This window comes from Leiobunum rupestre, chromosome 6 (genome assembly GCF_980474605.1).
Source record: "Leiobunum rupestre chromosome 6, qqLeiRupe1.1.hap1, whole genome shotgun sequence".
Lineage (NCBI taxonomy): Eukaryota > Metazoa > Arthropoda > Arachnida > Opiliones > Sclerosomatidae > Leiobunum > Leiobunum rupestre.
Window position 1 is genome coordinate 10,848,210 of NC_143389.1, and position 18,331 is coordinate 10,866,540.

Genomic DNA, 18,331 nt, shown 5'->3' on the forward strand with positions numbered 1-18,331 from the left:
GGAGAGGTTACGATACTATCCGACACACGATGTCGCTACTGGAAAATTTTTAAATTTTGTAAACATCCGGAAAGTATTTTTCATCAGTCATGGCTGTTAAACATAGTTGAATTATGCTAATTTAAAATTAATAAAATTCATTTCCATGAAAAATAAAGAAACGTAAGTACAAGAAAGCGGACTATTTATAATATTTTGATACTAAAAGAATTAATTTGTTTGATTAACCAAGGAAATTCTTTGGAAATTTTATGAAATTGCCGAGGCTTAACGAGAACAGAGCGGTATAAGTTAAAAAATACGAGGAAACATTGAAGTTGGTAAAATGTGATTAATATTGTATTTTTAACAGTTTCCTAACTTATCTTTTCTGGGTTTTCATGTATTCATGGTTGAGATCTTGTTTTTTAAGGGAACTATGTATGCAGAATTCTATGAAAAAAGATATCATGTTTTGGTAAGCAGTTGCACATGGAGAATCTTCATTAGCTTTAAAATATTTCTTGTCAATTCTTTGAATGATGAATCTCTCCAAACGTCCTTTAATATTTGTCATGTGCGATAAAAGCTTAAAACTGGTGTCAAATACTTCATTTGTATCCGTTACAAATTTGAAGAAACTATCAGTTGGTACGATGAGGCTGCTGAACAGCTGATAGAAGAATTCTTTGCTGGTTTGAAAGCTTAAAAGTAAAAGAGCAGATTTGTTGGGTCAACAATTGGATTGTATTTTTTGAGTTGACTTATGCAAGAAGAGCATTGAAGGTTTGAGTAGCAGCGGTGAATTAGATATTCTGAAATGTAACTAAGAACATTTTGTTTTAGCAGGTTTGGACTTTCAATAGATTTACAAAATTCTAAGTCTTCATCGGAACATTGCCCCTGGCTTTGCGAGACTACAAGATTTTCAAAATTGGAGAAATCTTCATCCGGTCCTGGAGTTGCAGTTTTAAAAGTGTCAATGTTTAAAATGAACTCATCCAAATCATCAATGCAATTAGAATCCGGTGGTTTCAAGAGATTATTACAGAGGCAGCCCTGTATGCAGCTCGAAATTGTTGTCTATTGGGATGATCACGGTTGCCTCCTTTCTGTCTTATAGATCCAAGAAAATTATCTACAAAATCTTGGCTAATCCTGTCCGTTAATAAAAACTTAAAACCAAAATTATCATTTAAATCTTCCCAGAGGAGTAGCAAGGCTTGAATTGAAATTACCATTTTCTGAAATTTCCAATGGTGTAGAGTCATTAAGACTGAAAATTGTTGGCACAGCGGATGGTGTGAGCCTATTTTTAGTTCTAATATTCATGAAACTGGCATCAATGAAATGATTCGCGCAAATTCTATGGTTAACGTGTAAATATTCCGTAGTTTTATTTGTAAGTCCATCATTATTTACAATTTTCAGCCACAAAATAGAACTAAAATTTATATTAAGTTAATATGCCAATAAGCCTATCTAATGAAAATGCTAATTTACCAGGCTTTTTCCTTTGGAAACTTAAAAAAAGATAAACAAGGATTTCTTGTTTTCGATATTTTACAATTTAAAACAAAAGAATATACCCCAGACCTACTAAATTATTTAAAAACCTTGTAAAACTAGCATTAAAAATCTGGAAAGTTTTTGCGTCTCTTTTAAACCTAACATCGAAACGCACGCGCTGTGAGAACGGCGCCACTGGTGGCGCCATCGCTCTTACGGTAGTAGTGGACATTTTTGGGAAAAAAAAGTTAGTACGCTTTTTTGAAAGAGAGACGCTTCTCATAATCTTTACACTCTCTGGTACTGATGAGTTCCAAATAGAACGAAACCGGTCTACCGTTGGAATTTCTGGCTATTTTATTTAATTTTAATTTAGTTTATTACTCGAAGATCTATTTGATCCGAGTTTCGCGTTTTTTGCTCGAAGACCTATTGGGTACGAGTTAGTAGTAGGTTTTTTAATTTCTTCAAATTTGTTTACGATTTAGCTATATTATCCCTTTTAATTATGGATTAATCTACTTTTTCGCGTATTTTATCATCCTTCTCACAGTCCATAGGTGGTTTCTTCTAACTTAACTTATAGTAATAAACTCTGCATTACAACATTTCACTGAACGTTCGATGGAACACTCTACAGGGGTAATATGTCTATATATGTCACCCATTGCGTATTTTTCACAATTCAGATTGTTTGTTTACTAATCACAAGGTTTGTGAGCACTTATAGCTCAGGCCTGGTTTTGTGAGATTTACCCTTAATCCTTTATAATGAATGCTTCGTTCTCTATTTCATTTGGGAAATTAACAGTTCGTTATTTATTTTTTTGGAAAGGGCGGTTTTGCGAATCTGCCAATTTTGCAAACGGCACTTTAACGGAATTCTCTGTTAAGGAAATGTCAATTTTGGAACTGCCTATTTTGAAAGTGCCGTAGTGGAACTGCGTATTAAGGAACCTGCTATTGATGCGCTTGCATATTTATCAGCAACGATAACTAGGAAATTACATAATTAATTTTGCATATATTTGGAGGATAACAACCTAACTTGTTCGCTTCAAACATTTTAAAGATTTTGAAGTCAGGATGACGCGATAATACGAAATATAAATCAAACTTAGTTACATCTGTGACGATTTCTCCCAAAACTCCAGTCCATGTGTCGTTGACCTTTCCGCCCATGTCATATCCAGGGAGCATACTGACTGAGAAGCTGAAATAAAGCACGGACCAAATTAGATTTTATTCTTACTGAATTCTTTATATATTGTTGGTTAGATGTCCGGTGAAAACACTTTCTGAAAATATCAATGGGTATAATGTTTTGCTTTAAAAAGAGAAGATTTACTGCGAATTACGGATAAGTACGTCATTAATTCACGAACGAGTTCTTTGGGTCCCTATGAGTCAAAAATGTACCATGAAAATCGGTCCTAAAATGGTTTTTTTTTTTCAAAGTTTTAGGCCCACAAACAAGGAAATAGCCTGAAATGTGAAATTTGGTATTCTACCTTGAACCCATTTGCTTAACTACTTTGTTTAAATATACTCTTTTACCTTCAAACCATAATTAAATAAAGCAGACAAGTTGTTGACTGCAGTAATTACGTCACTGCAGTCAACAACTTGTCGGCTTTCAGTAATTTGACAGTTTCAATAGTCGCACCGCCACCTATCGATAATGTTCAGAAATGTTCGAGTACCTCTAGTACGGACAGCTTCAGTAATTTTATCGAGTGTTTTTATTTTGTCTCGGTTGGCCAAGGTGGTACTTTGAGCGAGACAAGAATTAAACACGTGCCAACGTTTATTTCACTGCCAAGTTATGTTGACTCTGATTATTGAAACTCGTTTACTATGCTTTTAAGGTAAAAGAGTAAATCTAAACAGAGTAGATAATATATTTTGATCTAAGCAATATATGCTCCTATAAATAAAATAAACAAGCCGGGCCACGTTTTTCGAAAACGAAAGAAAACTTTAAAGTCGGGAGGTTGAAATGCTGCCATCTACATCGTTTTTAGGAACTAATTCTTGATATTTATGCTTGCCTTTCGTCCGCTACGTTGTAAATTTTATGATTTGTTCACTCATTATACATTCTTAAGAAAACGTTTTATCTTATATTGACATTTTTCTTTATTTAACTTGGTAAATTATTTAACTGATATTGTATCATTAGAATCGTTACAGCTAAGCTAAGAAACCTTGTCTCGGCCATCGAGCCGAAAATACGTTCTAGCGCATCAGCGAGAGAAAGCATTTTCAGCCAATAGTGTGTTTTTGCGAAGATCCCAAGAACCGTTGAAAATTTTCAAACCAATATATTTAACGGTGTATTTGATACAATGTGATTCTAATATTAGCCATTCTCTTTGAATTTTTTATGGTTGGACAAAGGATTTTAACTTAGTAAAACACTTAGGACATGCAAGGTCTAGCATATTACTTCAGAGCACATCACTTGTCGATAAATAAGTCCAGTTTATGACGTTTATGGGAATAAAATTAGAGATCTTGCTCGTTATTTGATTTCACTACTTTTATGGCCTACAGCATAAGTGGTATTAATCTAAATACCCAAGATGCGCTGTTCTCTGGGACGTGTTCTCCCACTTTTCGTGACGTCAGCACGTGAGGTGGTTCAGGGGGCCATTGCGAGCGCGAAAAATCCTCGAGAGAATCGAAGAGAGAAAGATTTGAATTTTATTTCTGCTAGTGGCGCCCACTAGTGTGCCAAACGGGAATTAACGGGGCGGAGGGTTAGGCACGGTTAGGCCATTTCCCTTGTATGGAAGATTTTGGGGGAAAGAATATTCAAAACTAACCCCCTCTCCGCGAATCGAGACGAACCTCGGGAATCGAGAGGAAACTCGAGAGACATTCGTTTTTTTCTTCCCCTTCGGTTTTCTAGTAACCGAGCACTCTTTAGTAAGCCTACCGCGGCAATGGTTAGCATTCATTTTAGTATCAGGTATAGATAGTACTATTTTAGAGAGAGAGAGTTTGGCACACGGACAGGCATGGCCCCCATAGAACCCGTTCGAAGTTGGGTACTTAGAGTAATACCACTTATGCCTACAGTAATATAGGACGTGACGTTTTTGTTTAAAGGACCTTGCAATTTTTAACCGAATGGTTTTTGGGTGGATTTTACGCCTTTTTGTTTATAATAATAGAAGTGAAGTTATTGTTATACCTTTAAACGTAAAAAAGCCGAAATTATATTTATAAACAAAATTGGAAAGTGAACTTTCACCTATTTGGAATATTGAGAACTGCCTAGCTCTTTCGCCAACATTGTGTACGTTATGATATTGTTTACTTTAATTTTTTGAAAACGTGACGTCATTATGCTCTTTAATTAATTTTTTAATGTGAATAAATAAGCTTTTACGATTGTTATTAAACTTTACACGTTTTGTACTGTGTTTATTACTCATTGGCATCGTTTACCGCCCCCTGGCGGCACACTGCCCACCCTGACACTGGCGAGACACTTCGAACTCACTTCACCTGTTTCACTTAGAAACAACCTATAAATCAGTAGCATTCGAATGTTTAATCTATTTCAATAGGGCAAGATCTGTAATTATATTCCCATAAACGTCATAAACTAGACTTATTTATTGACAAGCCCTATGGCGGACAACCCCCACCCTCACACTCGCAAGACTATTGTTGTCGAACTCAGCGCCCCTTTTTACCTACAATCCAGCTATAAATATGTTGCATACATAGTTTCCAAGTATATCAGTCATAGCGAGCATTTTAACCTTTAAGATTATTTTTTCGAACACAGCGCCACGTTTTCACCTAGAATCAACCCTAAAAACTTTTGCATTATTTTTTTTAAATCGCTGATCGCTCCGGTTTAGTACTTCTTATGTGTTTATTACTCCATGGTTTCGTTACCGACTCGCTGAACTGCACATTTGTCGCCATAGCTCAAGAACTCTACCAGACATGAACTTCTCCTTTGGAAGGACACAATGGGAGCTTAATGTGAACCTGTATACCAAATTTCATTTAAATCGGTTCAGTAGTTTTTGCTGTAAAGCGGTCTGCCTTCCTGGATGACACTGAACCATCGATACATTTTACGCTTCACTGAAAATTAGAAACTCATCTTAAGCCGAAGAGTATATTAATAACGTGTTACATTTTTTTGCGTATAAAATTATAAAGTTCAAATTTTGTTTAGCGCGGTCGGCAGCGATATTGAGATAAGAGGGACAAAGGGTAGAACCCCTGGGTGATCTACATAGTTTTTGTCTATCGTTATTTACATTTCAAGTGTAATGGGTCCTTTAAGTTTGATACATCGCGCTCTTATGCCTTTTCGTTTTGCTTTTCTTACTTCGTAATTTATTTTACGTGTTTTCTTATCGGCTTTAAATGTGTGATACATTTTTATTAATGTGGTTACGTGGGTTTTACTTGTATTGAGATACGCGCTGTTGTTTAGCCTTCACTCTTCAGTTAGGGTATTTTTAACGGTGAGGTGTTTTTGGTTTTTTCTATTACAGTTTCCGTTTTCTGTATTTCGAAGTATTTTCATTTCCTTGTTGTTTGATTGGGTTATTTTTATATATTTTCCTATTGGTTATTTTACTTGTGTTTTTCATTTATCGAAAGCGTTGATAATGTGAGGGATTAAAAATGTCTACGGTTTTTTTATTTGCAATGATTATTCCGGCTTCGTTGGGTTGTCGTGGTGGGCCCACGCAGTTTTTATTAGTGCATTCACTTATTTCTTTTTTCGCTTTAATTTTTGTTTTCCGAATATATGTGATTGTTTAAGACCGATAAAACAATGGGTTGGGTTTTGTCTTTAAAATAGTTCCTCGCACGTATATGTTTAACTTTCGTGAGCGTTCTAATAATTGTTAATTAGGAATTTTCTATTTCTCATTTTTGTTGCTTTGTTAATTTAATAACGTTTTGGTCTAAAGTTGGTATATTGTTCTATTGATATTTGAAATTTATTTAACATTTATTATAATTATAATACAAAAGATACTACTGCTAGGGTTGCTAACTAGACCACGTTCTTATGCGGATGCTCTGAGTATGGCGCATATAGTTCGAGGAACAACACTAACACCAATTTGATTTAACTAGTTTTTGATTAAAATGTGTTAATCTATATGATTAATTATATCTTTTAGTTAAGTTAATTGCTTTACCAAAGTGGATTTAAATAATTACTTGGAGTTCTTACCACTGCCGAAAACTGTCCTGGAACAGGTATCCGACGAGTTAGGAGACAATTGGGTGTAAATCACATTATGGTTTCGCGAATTCTAAAAGTTCAACAATTTTACCTGTATCACCTTCAAAATGTTTACTCTGTGATAGACGCAGACTATCATAGGCAAGATGACTTTTCTCAGTGTTTTGTTGACAAAGTAGGTCGTGACCATCAGTGCTCAAGTATTCTTTTAACAGCCGATTAAGCCAATTATTACCTTGATGGTATACTCAATTTTCACGACACTCATCAGTGAAGACAATATAACACTACCGGGACTAGTGTTAGATATCATTAAGTGCAGTTTAGCTTAAATGTTTCGTGTCATATCTTTTGTCACCATTTAGTTGGTCAATTTTCCTTCCGCCTAGTTTAAATGGTCAGGGATACCTAAAATTTCTGCAAGATAACTTACCCGAGCTTCTCGAAGAGAAACGCGAAGACGTATGTGTATGACGAGTTCGTACCTGTAGTAGAAGCAGAGGTGGCCATATAAAACAGAAATTGGCATTTGTAACTTCAATTCTAAGACATTTATGTCGATCCTTTAAAAACATTTACCTTAGTGTTATTAAATCCATTGTAGGACTTGTGACACTTAATTATCAAGTCTATTAATCAAATCAGTTAAGAACAATATCGTTTCACCATTATAACACAAATTATTATTAAATGGAACCAATTGTAAGCATTCGCAAGTACCATTCCATGTTTTCAACAGTAAAAGTTCCTTACCGCTTCGTTAACACTTGTATTTCGCTCTCGGGCACTTTTTTAAATGCTAAACACTATCCCAGAATCCATCGGGGTAAATACTTTGCATTGGCATTCACCTCGTACAAGTTGCTTATTTCCAAAATAAGTTTAACAGTGTCGATAAAACTCGATTCTTTGAAATAATGGAACTCGGCATTAATAAAATCTTTGTAGGATTAAGCACACTTCTGCTAGTTTAATAATGCACTTTTGGTATTTGCTATTGTGTTTATCACTTGACCCTTTAAAAACAAATGAATAATAAATGGAAACAATTGGTTTCAAGGATATTTAGCTTCACATTACTGGCCATTTTACTGTTTTGGGGCCCAGTTTTTGTGGGCCTAAAAGCATTTTCGAACTCAAGTTCATAGGACAATTTTGAATCAATATGACCCAAAAAACACGCCCTTATATTAATGCCATACTTAACCGTAGCACCCTGTATATTTAGGGCACTCTTAATGCATGTCACGGTTCAAATGAGTCATTGTGTCTTACTTTGTTCCCAATCGGTGCAGAATTTCGTTCGCCATTTCACCCAGATGGCCGGCGAAAGGATAACATATTTCTTTATCGTTATTGAGACATTCGAAATAATTCACCAACTTCCAAATAAAAATGAATTACAACTTTAGCTAAAAAGTAATATTTAATATCTTCATAACATGAAGAAATTCAAGGCGTTTGGGAGAAATTTTAACTTAAATGTAGAGACAGACCGTCCAATCTAGCGTAAGACTAATATGAATTTTAAATATATTATTGTGATCGTCATGCCAATTCTGTTAATTAATAATCCCTTATCATATTTTTCAACCACCAGAAAAATCAAATGTGTGATGATTTTAATCATCACTGAGGACTCAGTCATCATCATCATCAATTCCAATTTCGAATAAAATTTAAGGGTTAAAAGATTGTTCCCTACGTCATATGTACACTCTGAAATTTTCAAAATTCTACCTATCAGAGGTTTTCAGAAAAAACATTTTTTGGATCAATTTGAAGACGCCTGTATGGTTCTCGGCATTTTGAATTAGATCAACTTGTAGTATCTTATTATCGGCAATGGCTAAGATCAAAGTGTAATATCTGTTCCCAGACGCGCGCAGCCTTTCAAAGGGATAGTTACAAATTATTCCTGCCCTTCTTAATTTGGTTATTTGACGATGCGCTTAAAGTTCTCGAAAATAAACTTTCATCGCTATACGTTATTTGGTTAATAGAATAAAAAATAAAAAAAAATCAATTTTAAATTGTGCGATACTCACGACGTCAAAAGGTTGGTGTTCCCGCTTTGTTTAATTATGCAAAGCTAACGCCTTGTATAGCTATTACCTATATTTCGATATCTAACTAAAAATGAGAAATTCCCCACCACACCACGTGATTCCTCCTAGATCATTCTACCACGGCTTTCTTAGATCTGCCAATGAACGAGCAGCTCTAAGCTGGCCATAAGAAATTACTTTTTCGCGAGTGTCCATTAAGACTACACCTTAGCAGAGCCGAAACAATGGAAAGCGATTATGAAGTTTTTTTTCGTGTCCATCTGTGAACGAAACGGATGATTCAAATTTTATAGACGAATCTGAAAATTTTGATTCTGCAATAGATGAGGACCACGGCATAGGCCTTGGCAATGAAACAAAATTTGGTGTATTAGCCTATAAATTTGAGTTTTTGGTGCCAGGGAATGAATATGATGATGTATCAATTGATAATAATGATATTGAAAATGAATACGTAGTACACAACAGACTAGGCAACACTGACTAGTAAGAACATGTCATATATTTATTATCTATTCTTTTTTTTGAACAAAAATATAAAAAAACATAGGTGTATGTGTGGTGAGTGCCAGTTCATACCAACACATATTCAGAGTTAGTGTTGTCGTGAAATATCCTCCGTGGATGCTAAGATAATTCATGGGAGCTGCATAGCGCAACTTGAGAAATTCAACTCGCAGATCAAGCCCATTATGATTCCTGGGGTGGAGGTAGGGATAGGAAAGAGCCCCCAAAGGTTACATTTTGATGTATTCTATAAATGAAATAAATGCAGGCGTGCAAATAAAACTTGCTTATATTATTTAAGTTTAACTTACAACAATTATTGGTAACGTTAATGCTTAAATTTATAAATGTGATATAGATAACTGATAGTAAAGCAAGATGACTAAAAGGTAGTGGGACCAAGAATTATATTTGGCTACGACATGGTAGTAATGTTTATTTTTATTTGAATAGAGCCTATAGGTACCAAGCGTACTATATGTTTGAACAATCGCCACCTCATCCCATCCATCGGATGAGTATTGGGGATTCCGGAAGGCGTTCTAACATCTATCTTCTCAACAGATTCATCATCTTCTCTCACTGTATTCAGAGGTTCCAATTGATATGGTAAAAAACCAAAACCAATTTCCCTACCAAGGAATTTGTCAAACACATCTACTGATTTGCTGAGCTGCAAGCTTCAGATTTTTCTGTAAAACTTCAATTCAAATAAAGTAATTCAACGTACAATACATATTTTTTTTGTTATTTTATAATCATGTTTATTACCACGTTATTTTTTATGAGGTTATCCCAAGCCTATCTCCTCTCCTGTCACTGTAATCTTTCGCTATTGCAATGTTTCGTTCCTATCATTAAATGAATTTAATAAATCTAATTCAACCACCAGAAACGTTTTCCTTTTTAAAAGGGTTGCCACAATTTGGAAATTCCCTGACTTATCCCCTGGAACTGTTTTTGAAGCTGCTACGGCCATCTATCGGAGAAGCCAGACTTAAAAAACATTTTTCGCGTATTTTAGTGAGGAGATATAATTTCCGGACATTTTCAGCCTCTTTTGATTTTTTTTCTGTGGCAACCCTGAAAATGAAACAACTTTTATCTGAGCCAAACCTCAAACATTTGCCGTTTCTATGGCCACTTCCGGGTGAATGAATGTAGACTGGACTTTTTCCCTATTCCAATATGGGTTTCCCTGATCCTCAATTATAATATCTACAGAATATTCGCGAGCAACTTTCAAACGTCGAGTGACATATTCCGAAAATTATATTTAAAATGTCCTTGGCAAATTGAAAAAAATAATAGGCCTTTCATTAGTTGATCAAAAAATAATTCGTTTTACGGAGGGTTCTCCGGCCTTAGCTTTAGAAAAATAGTTGTCACCTCCGTTTACCAGCCTTCGTTCTTGCTTGTATTCTTACGGAGTTCTCATTGAAAGGAAGAACTGCGAGCACAAGCAGGGCATACATTACCAGAAATTAGTAGTGGGTATTTTTAGAAGCGAAATGGGTTACAAGTATGACTGAATGGAAAGCCTCTACTGAAGACGTCTGGGCGCTGAATGACAAAAATTCAATATCCTTCTTTTAGGCTTTGATAGTTTACCATGCGCGTCAGATACTTAAACAAATTTCGCTTAATAAAAGGAATTCTATAATTTATTTATTACTAGAAAACTATGAGCTTGGATTTAGCCAATGTAGTTTTCTTTCATTTGCATTAATAGGGTCATGCACACACATTTTAAGGTCTGAATCACGTTCTTCATGTTAATTAGTCAAATGTCCGATAAGAGATGTCCGCTTTGCCCTCTTCACTTTAGTATTACTGGAATTGGAATAGGCTATCCAATAAACGTGATTCTGTATCATCCTATTCAACTCAAAGAACTTTGGAGCCTTTTGCTTGGGCAGCCTTGACAATTTTGGATTTGATGGCTATAAATCCAAGTTAATGGTAGGTTTTCGGTTGAGCTAGTTATTCAAAGTGTGTTTTTTATTATCGCACTTACACTTAACAAGATGAGAACAATCAAAAAGGTACCTTTTGTTTGGAAAATTCCTCTCCAAAGAATCACGAATTTAAACATGCTTGTTTAATCGTTGCTGCTTAATCAAAAAAATTAGACCACGGATGTAACCCTAAAGCTCCATTGCCACACTATTCTTCACCTGATTACCATTAGCGGCGTCAGCAACAGGCCGTGGTAGGCCTGGGCCTACTTGAAATTTTGGTAGGGGCCTCCAAAAGTCGTCTTAAGGGGCCTCCAAAATTTAATATATGGGCCTCCAAATTATTTAATATCAGAAAATTCTGTAATTTGTTTGCGAAATAATTTATTGTTTTATTTATTTTTCAATATTCAATGCGAGTGATTCGCTTAACGACACTGCTGTTTTTATTCCCTTCAAAGGTACGAGTAACTTTTCTTTAACAGTAGTTTATTTTTTTCGCGAGCGCTACTATATCCAAATTGTATCTTTAGTTTTCTCTTTACAAAGAAATGGTTCTTAAACTTACTTTACTAAGTGTACCTACATACATTCATTTTCGTAAAGTTGTAAGTTCTGGTGTAAGGTATGTACATGCGAAGTACCGAAGGAATTAATGTAAATTGATAGACTGGAATTCAGTCGTAAAAATAAGTAAATAGCCGCTCATTTGTTAAGTGTTACCCGTGCACAAAAAAGGATCAACACACACTTTGTTTTTAATAATGTTTAAATTCATAATTAGTTCTAATTTTTTCGTCGGGTACCCATTTTACCCAAAAATTGAACCACTTGCTTAAAAAAAATATTTGAAAACAAAATGTGGGGGGGGGGCTCCAAATGGTTGGCCTACTTCCCCAATAATCTTAGCGCTGCTACTGCTGACTACTCTCATATAATAATAATTTCATTGCTATAATAGGTCGATTCCGAAAGGAAGTGGGTGCAAAATTTCCTCCCCCATATGAAGTCACATCAGTTAGATCACTGACTTTCGGAATGTGTGTTACCTAAAATAGAACAATTCCTTAGCTGAAAGAAATTTATTACTATCCTGTGTAATATTCGATCTATTTAATTGTATCCCTATCAAGACTATGTCATCAATTTTGGTGGCTACAAAGCTGTTAAGGCAACAAAACCCTAGTTCTTATAAACTAAGAAGCAAAACATTTTGAGTTTTTATATTTACTCGTTTTTTGCTCTCAGGTAGAGAATGTAATATGGTGCCCTTGCTTATAAATGCAGTACCAGGTAACAATTCAAAAGAACCTTATCTGACCATGGCCAAAAGCTAACCGGTTATCATATTTCGATTCTATGTAGTATCAGGTGAAATTTTCAATTTTGAAAGATTAAATACTTATATCAAAACAATGTAAACAATTTTTCAAGGAATTTTCAAGAAATGAATAACTTCCGTATTTAGGGCAATATCCGGAACTTTCTAGTACAGCGTCTCCCGCTCCGTGTGAGAGGTTTTCCCCTTAAAGAGTTGAGTATGGATGTGTGATCTTTCTGCCAAATCTACAAGAAATTTTATGTGCGTATCTGAATTTTAGATATATTTAATTTTTTTTTTTATATCTTTAAGCCTTTGTTGGATTCATGCTTCAAAACAAAATTGCCTCTGCAGTCAGTATGTTTCTAGCTGGCTTGATTTCTATATATGGCTGACCTTTCCAGTGAAATACATGATGGTTAGGAAAAATAGCCCGTACAGTAAGGTAAGTGCCATTGACAACATAAATCGGCGGCTCCGGCGGTGACTGGAAACAATAATCAATCAATAATCAAAAAACAGCTAGGCTAATACCCAAGGCACCACCTTAGGCCCAACCTTCCATTGGAAACTGGAGAACCGGAGCCCGGAGACCAAAGGTGTTGCTGACCTATGATTGATAGATGTACTGAGAGTACATAAAGCTAGACACTGGAAACCCAATTTGAAAAGCTGAAATAGTGCAGCCTCGAAAACTATAAATTTTTGGTCCACTAGGACATCAAGGTGACAGTTAAATTCCCCATATCTAAAAAGAAAAAATGTATAGTGTAAAGTTGTAAGACCTAGGGACTACAGGGTTGCCATAATTTTGTTAAAATAAATTGGGACTTTTATAACCACCGCTTAAAATTCCCCGACTTATTCTTATCCTGGATTTTGCCCTTACATAAAAATATCTGCTCCTGGTAACTCCGAAGAACCAAATCCAGCTTTAGCGCCATCATCATCTACCTCTTCATCAGCTTTCTCATGGCAGTCATAAATAAATGAAGTATGGCGTTTGTAGCCAGAATGTTCTTTTGGTCTATGTCTTAAATTAAGCGAAAAGATAGAAAAGTTCATACTAAAAAAAGCCCAATAAGCTAAACTAACAAATTTGTAGTAATGATAAAATACTCGACCAATTGGTCTTCGGAACAAAATTAAGACGCGAAACTCGGACCAAATAGATTTTAGAGATAAAACCAATTTAAATGGAAATGAAATAGCTAGAATTTCCAGTGGTAGACCCTTTTCGTATTTGGAAATTGGAGCTCATCACTACCGCGCAGGGAATCTGGCTTGCGACTAACTAAACCAAAAATTGAAGCCAATCCTAGCCCTTAAAAACTTTGAAATGCGTTGCTTGGCAACGGAAAGCGAAATAGGGGATATTCGTGTGTAACGAAATGTACGATAAGTTAAAGTGAATAAGAACCAGCTATGTACTATTAAATTAAAGATAGAATATTAAGAAGCCATTAATCCCTAATATCCTTTTTCTTTGGTAGTTTGTGAAATGTGAAATCAGTATTGAAGTTGCTGCTTTTACATCCTGGAGCTTTTCAAAAAGGCCTTTAAGTAAAAAAGAAATACTAGGATAAAACACACGATAAGCAATATTAATAATAATAAAGTATTTCAAATACTTTAAATGTTGAAGGTCTCACGAATATAAAACCAAGGTAAGTTCAGAAGAGTCCTCTATCACTGACAATTGTGAGTTGAAACACGCAATATAGTTATAAAACTGCAAACCGTTGATGGAAAGTTTTTGTTAGAGTAGGGGGAATAAGAAAATAAGTGGTAAAATTTCCGAGTGAGCCACTGTCGGCGGGGCACTTAACGGCGCGCGATTAATATCGGTTCAATTTGAAGGCCGCTGTGGGGCCCCGCAAGTAAATTTCATTTAAATTTTAGACTCACTTAACGGTAATATTTCATATTTTGTTAGTTTTATTTTTTAAAGCGCATAGTCTATTTAAAACAAAAATATTCAATGGCGTTGTTTCCTAGCGTCACACGAATTTGCAACTATCTCTTTAAATCACACCGGACACGGCACTCGTCTAATCATTGCGGCCACTACATCATTATAAAGCGACTTTCGCTAGTCCTTTTAATGCCCTAGTAACCAAGAATGTTTCGCCGTTTAGATACATCACAGGTTCTCACTTGGCTTAACAGGCCATACTCATACACACGCCTCTGAATGATATTAGCAGTTGTCGCGCTTATCTTGCATTATTATTGGGATTTATTGGTTACGTACCTAACCAATTTGAATATACATGTTTTTACTTTGGGTTTCGATCTTGGACATCATGCCCAGTTACAAGCATCCCAAAATGCAATGGAACCGAGCTTATTATTTCTAAATGACAACTTTTTCTGAGGCATGACTTAACCATTATCTGCTCGTAAAATATAATAGGGTTCAGAAACATGACTTGCTTTAGTCGATAATAAAAAACATACATTTTTTTGTTTATCACTACTTAATATTTAAAATTTCATATTAAATTAATACTAATTTTGGTATCGCTTTACGGTGTGTAGCTTTACTTTAATTATTATCGAAATTTATCAACATTTATTAACTCTGAACTTCCTGTATACCGACTTAATGTCCATAGCTAGCTGTATTTCAGCCAGAATTTTTCAAAAGATTGTTTAGAACTTTATTTGAATGAAATTCAAGCTAAAAAAGAATCACCACTTACAGCCAATGCCGTTATCCGAATAGTTGGTTCTTCTGTTTTGTGTTCCATAGTCTGTTCCGTCATTTATTTGTAACTATATCCAGTAACACAATTGGCGTCAACATATCTTGCAGTACTTGTGCATCTGAAGGACGCCAAATAATTAATAAATCAGTTTTATCAAGAATGTATTTATTTATACTCAGGGAGAATGAATATGTCGAGAATATCGATGGACACGTTGAGGCCCTGACCCCGTCACGCTAAGGGGGGGGGGGGGAAAGGAGGCGGTCTTATTTTTTGCGTCCTCGTTGCAGCGTTAATCGCATCGAAAAACGTAATTTTTAAGAACCAATGAGATTGCAATATTATTTGATTTTATTAAAGCGGAGGAGCATACCGGGGGCCCAACGGGTGGAATTAGAGAAACGCTAAAAATAATCTCGACATATTCATTCTCCCTGAGTATAAATAATTACATTCTTGGTTTTACTCAAAAGAGTAGCTAAAAAGCTTTTCATGGAAACTGACAATGTTATTATGCGTCAAAGGCAGGCTCTTCCACAGAAGCCAGTTGGGACTTTATTGCTTCTACACAACTCTAAAGGAAAACACAGTTACAATCATCGGCTATACTGCCAACGATTTAATTTCATTTAACAGTGGTAGGTGGAGGTTCTTTCTTCTTGTACCTCTAAGTCTAGTTAAAATTTGAAATACCATTAATGCGACATAAAATGAGATTAAATTGAAAATTAACCGTCTTTTGTTTAAATTAATAGAAAACTTACTTTCCTTTATCCATACTTTTACAAAAACACCAAAATGATTTAAAGATTTATATGCTCGAAAGATCGGATTATGGCGAATCTTTAGATTTCAGGTATTTGGTATCACCTACGATATTTCCATTAAAAATTTAAAGCATAAATGACCTAAAAGACTGAATGAGGCCAAAAAATATGAATTTTACAACGTTGGATTATCCATGATTATAGGCACTTTTGTAAGTTATTTTAAGTAACAAAAATAATTTTAAATATGTAACATAGGCTGGCGCGCATCAAGTTATATCTCGTTTCAAAATATCTCTGTTTTAGCTCTATAATTGGTGTTATAAAGCTTTAGTATTTTAGCAAGAACTTCATATTTAATTGTTACACAACCTCTGTCTCCATATTATTTAAGGCAAATTAATTAATTTTTTTAAACAGTTAAATTAATTAAATATTTGGACCGTGTCAAATAATTGCTTTTATTTTTATTTTAATTTTGCGTCCATTTAATTAATATTTGGTTAATTTAATAATACGTATTTTATAAAAATAAATATTTCATGGCCTACCTGAAAAGGCTATTAACTTCAATTTGCCATAATAAAAGTCGGAAAGGATTTTTATTGAAAGAACCAAGTCGCCAAGTTAACGTAAAATAATCTTGATTCGTAAAGCACTAAACTCTTCGTTAACTACAATATTCTTTAATAAAGCTTAATTGTTAGAAATAGAAAATATATAATTTGCTGCACGGTGCATGTGACTAATAATTTAATGGACGGCTACGTGAGTTAAACATGGCCAAATGTGTTTGTTTTATTAACCTAAAAATTAAATGGAACAAAATCAATTACGTACGCATAACTCATGTACTATTAATTTATATTTTCAAACCAAATACAGTTATTTTGAACGATGTAATGGCTCTTTCTTTCTGCATGATATAATGCACGCAGCTCACAAAAAACGAGTGAGTTAAATGTTTTTGTGTTATTAACCTAAAAATTAAATGGAACAAAATCAATTACGTACGCAAAACTAATGTAATAGTAATGGGCCTTACTTTCTGCATGATATAATGCACGCAGCACACAAAAAATCAATATCGGTATGTAATTTTAGATATCAGGTGAAAATATGTCGGTCCAGGAAGATTGATTTTAATTTTTTACGTCATTAAGATCAGAGATGTTCACACCCCTTTAGAAACCACTCACACTCATTAGTGGAGATAATAAGAAAATTTATCTCACTCTTAATCAGCTCACTTTTATAATAATGTAAAATTTTATCTTACTCACTTAACTCACTCTCAAAATATAATAAATAAGCGCACTCCATCAATGACTGTACTTTTTAAGTCTGGAGAACTAAACTTTATCTCCGTTAATTTTAAGATATATGTAGAGCTCATCTCCCATTTATTAAATATTTTTAAACACTCCATTTGCTCAATCTTCTCAGTAAATCTCAACTCACTTTCGAATACATTCACCCATCTCACTTTCGAATACATTCAGAGGTAATTAAAATTATCATATATTAATTTTAAAGAAATATTACGAAATATCAAATCAATACACCTAAAACATTTTCCATCGATGGAGGAACTAAACTGACATTTTTGGAGTACTTGCGAGCTTGTAGTTTTATTTGAAGAATTCGATTCTTGGCTAAGTTGTTTTGAAAACTTTGAAGGGGATGCATACAATGTCAAAAATCAACGTGTAAGGAATCCACAGACGCGTTCACGACATAGTATAAAAGTAGTAACCAGCCTAACAGCTTAAAATACTTCCTGGGAAATAAAATAATATATTCGAATATTCCAGAAAGAGACGAACTTCCCGGAACCAATCACACGCGACAACGGGCCCTGGTCGTCAAACAATGACCAAACGACGTCAATTCCGAAACCAAGAAGGCAGGACGCCGCGAAACACATGCACGCTCAAGAGTTCGCTTCAGCCTAAAGCACTGTTACAGTAACACCCCCTGATTATTGAAATAAAACATTTGACGATTCCCCGAAAAAGAAAAAATCGCGCAGGCGTACTACAGGCGTGACGCATTGAAACCGACCTATGACCCGACGATAACATATAGAAGGAAGGGTTTATTTGTTTACCCTTATCCCCGCAAGCGAAAATCGACTTGACTAAGCCTATTTCTTTCGCTAATTTCACTCTTTCTCAGCGGTTTCCTACTTACGAGTTTTCTACCCCTTTTAAATTTCTTGTTTTTAAAGATGTAATAAGTATAATCAGAAGTTCATAATAAAACCCTTTATGT

At 34.8% G+C, this 18,331-nt stretch overlaps 2 long non-coding RNA genes across 2 annotated transcripts; one reads left to right on the forward strand and one right to left on the reverse strand.

Annotated features, from left to right (window-relative positions):
• The first annotated feature begins 292 nt into the window (after positions 1 to 292).
• LOC149939249 (uncharacterized) lies at positions 293 to 1,169 on the forward strand. Its single transcript, XR_016481314.1, has 3 exons — positions 293 to 457; positions 618 to 765; positions 829 to 1,169. It is a non-coding gene; the product is annotated as an uncharacterized LOC149939249 (long non-coding RNA).
• A 1,279-nt stretch (positions 1,170 to 2,448) lies between these two features.
• Positions 2,449 to 15,347, reverse strand: LOC149939250 (uncharacterized). Its single transcript, XR_016481361.1, has 4 exons — positions 15,285 to 15,347; positions 8,000 to 8,106; positions 2,614 to 2,701; positions 2,449 to 2,484 (listed from the first exon to the last, which is right to left on the reverse strand). It is a non-coding gene; the product is annotated as an uncharacterized LOC149939250 (long non-coding RNA).
• Positions 15,348 to 18,331: the final 2,984 nt, after the last annotated feature.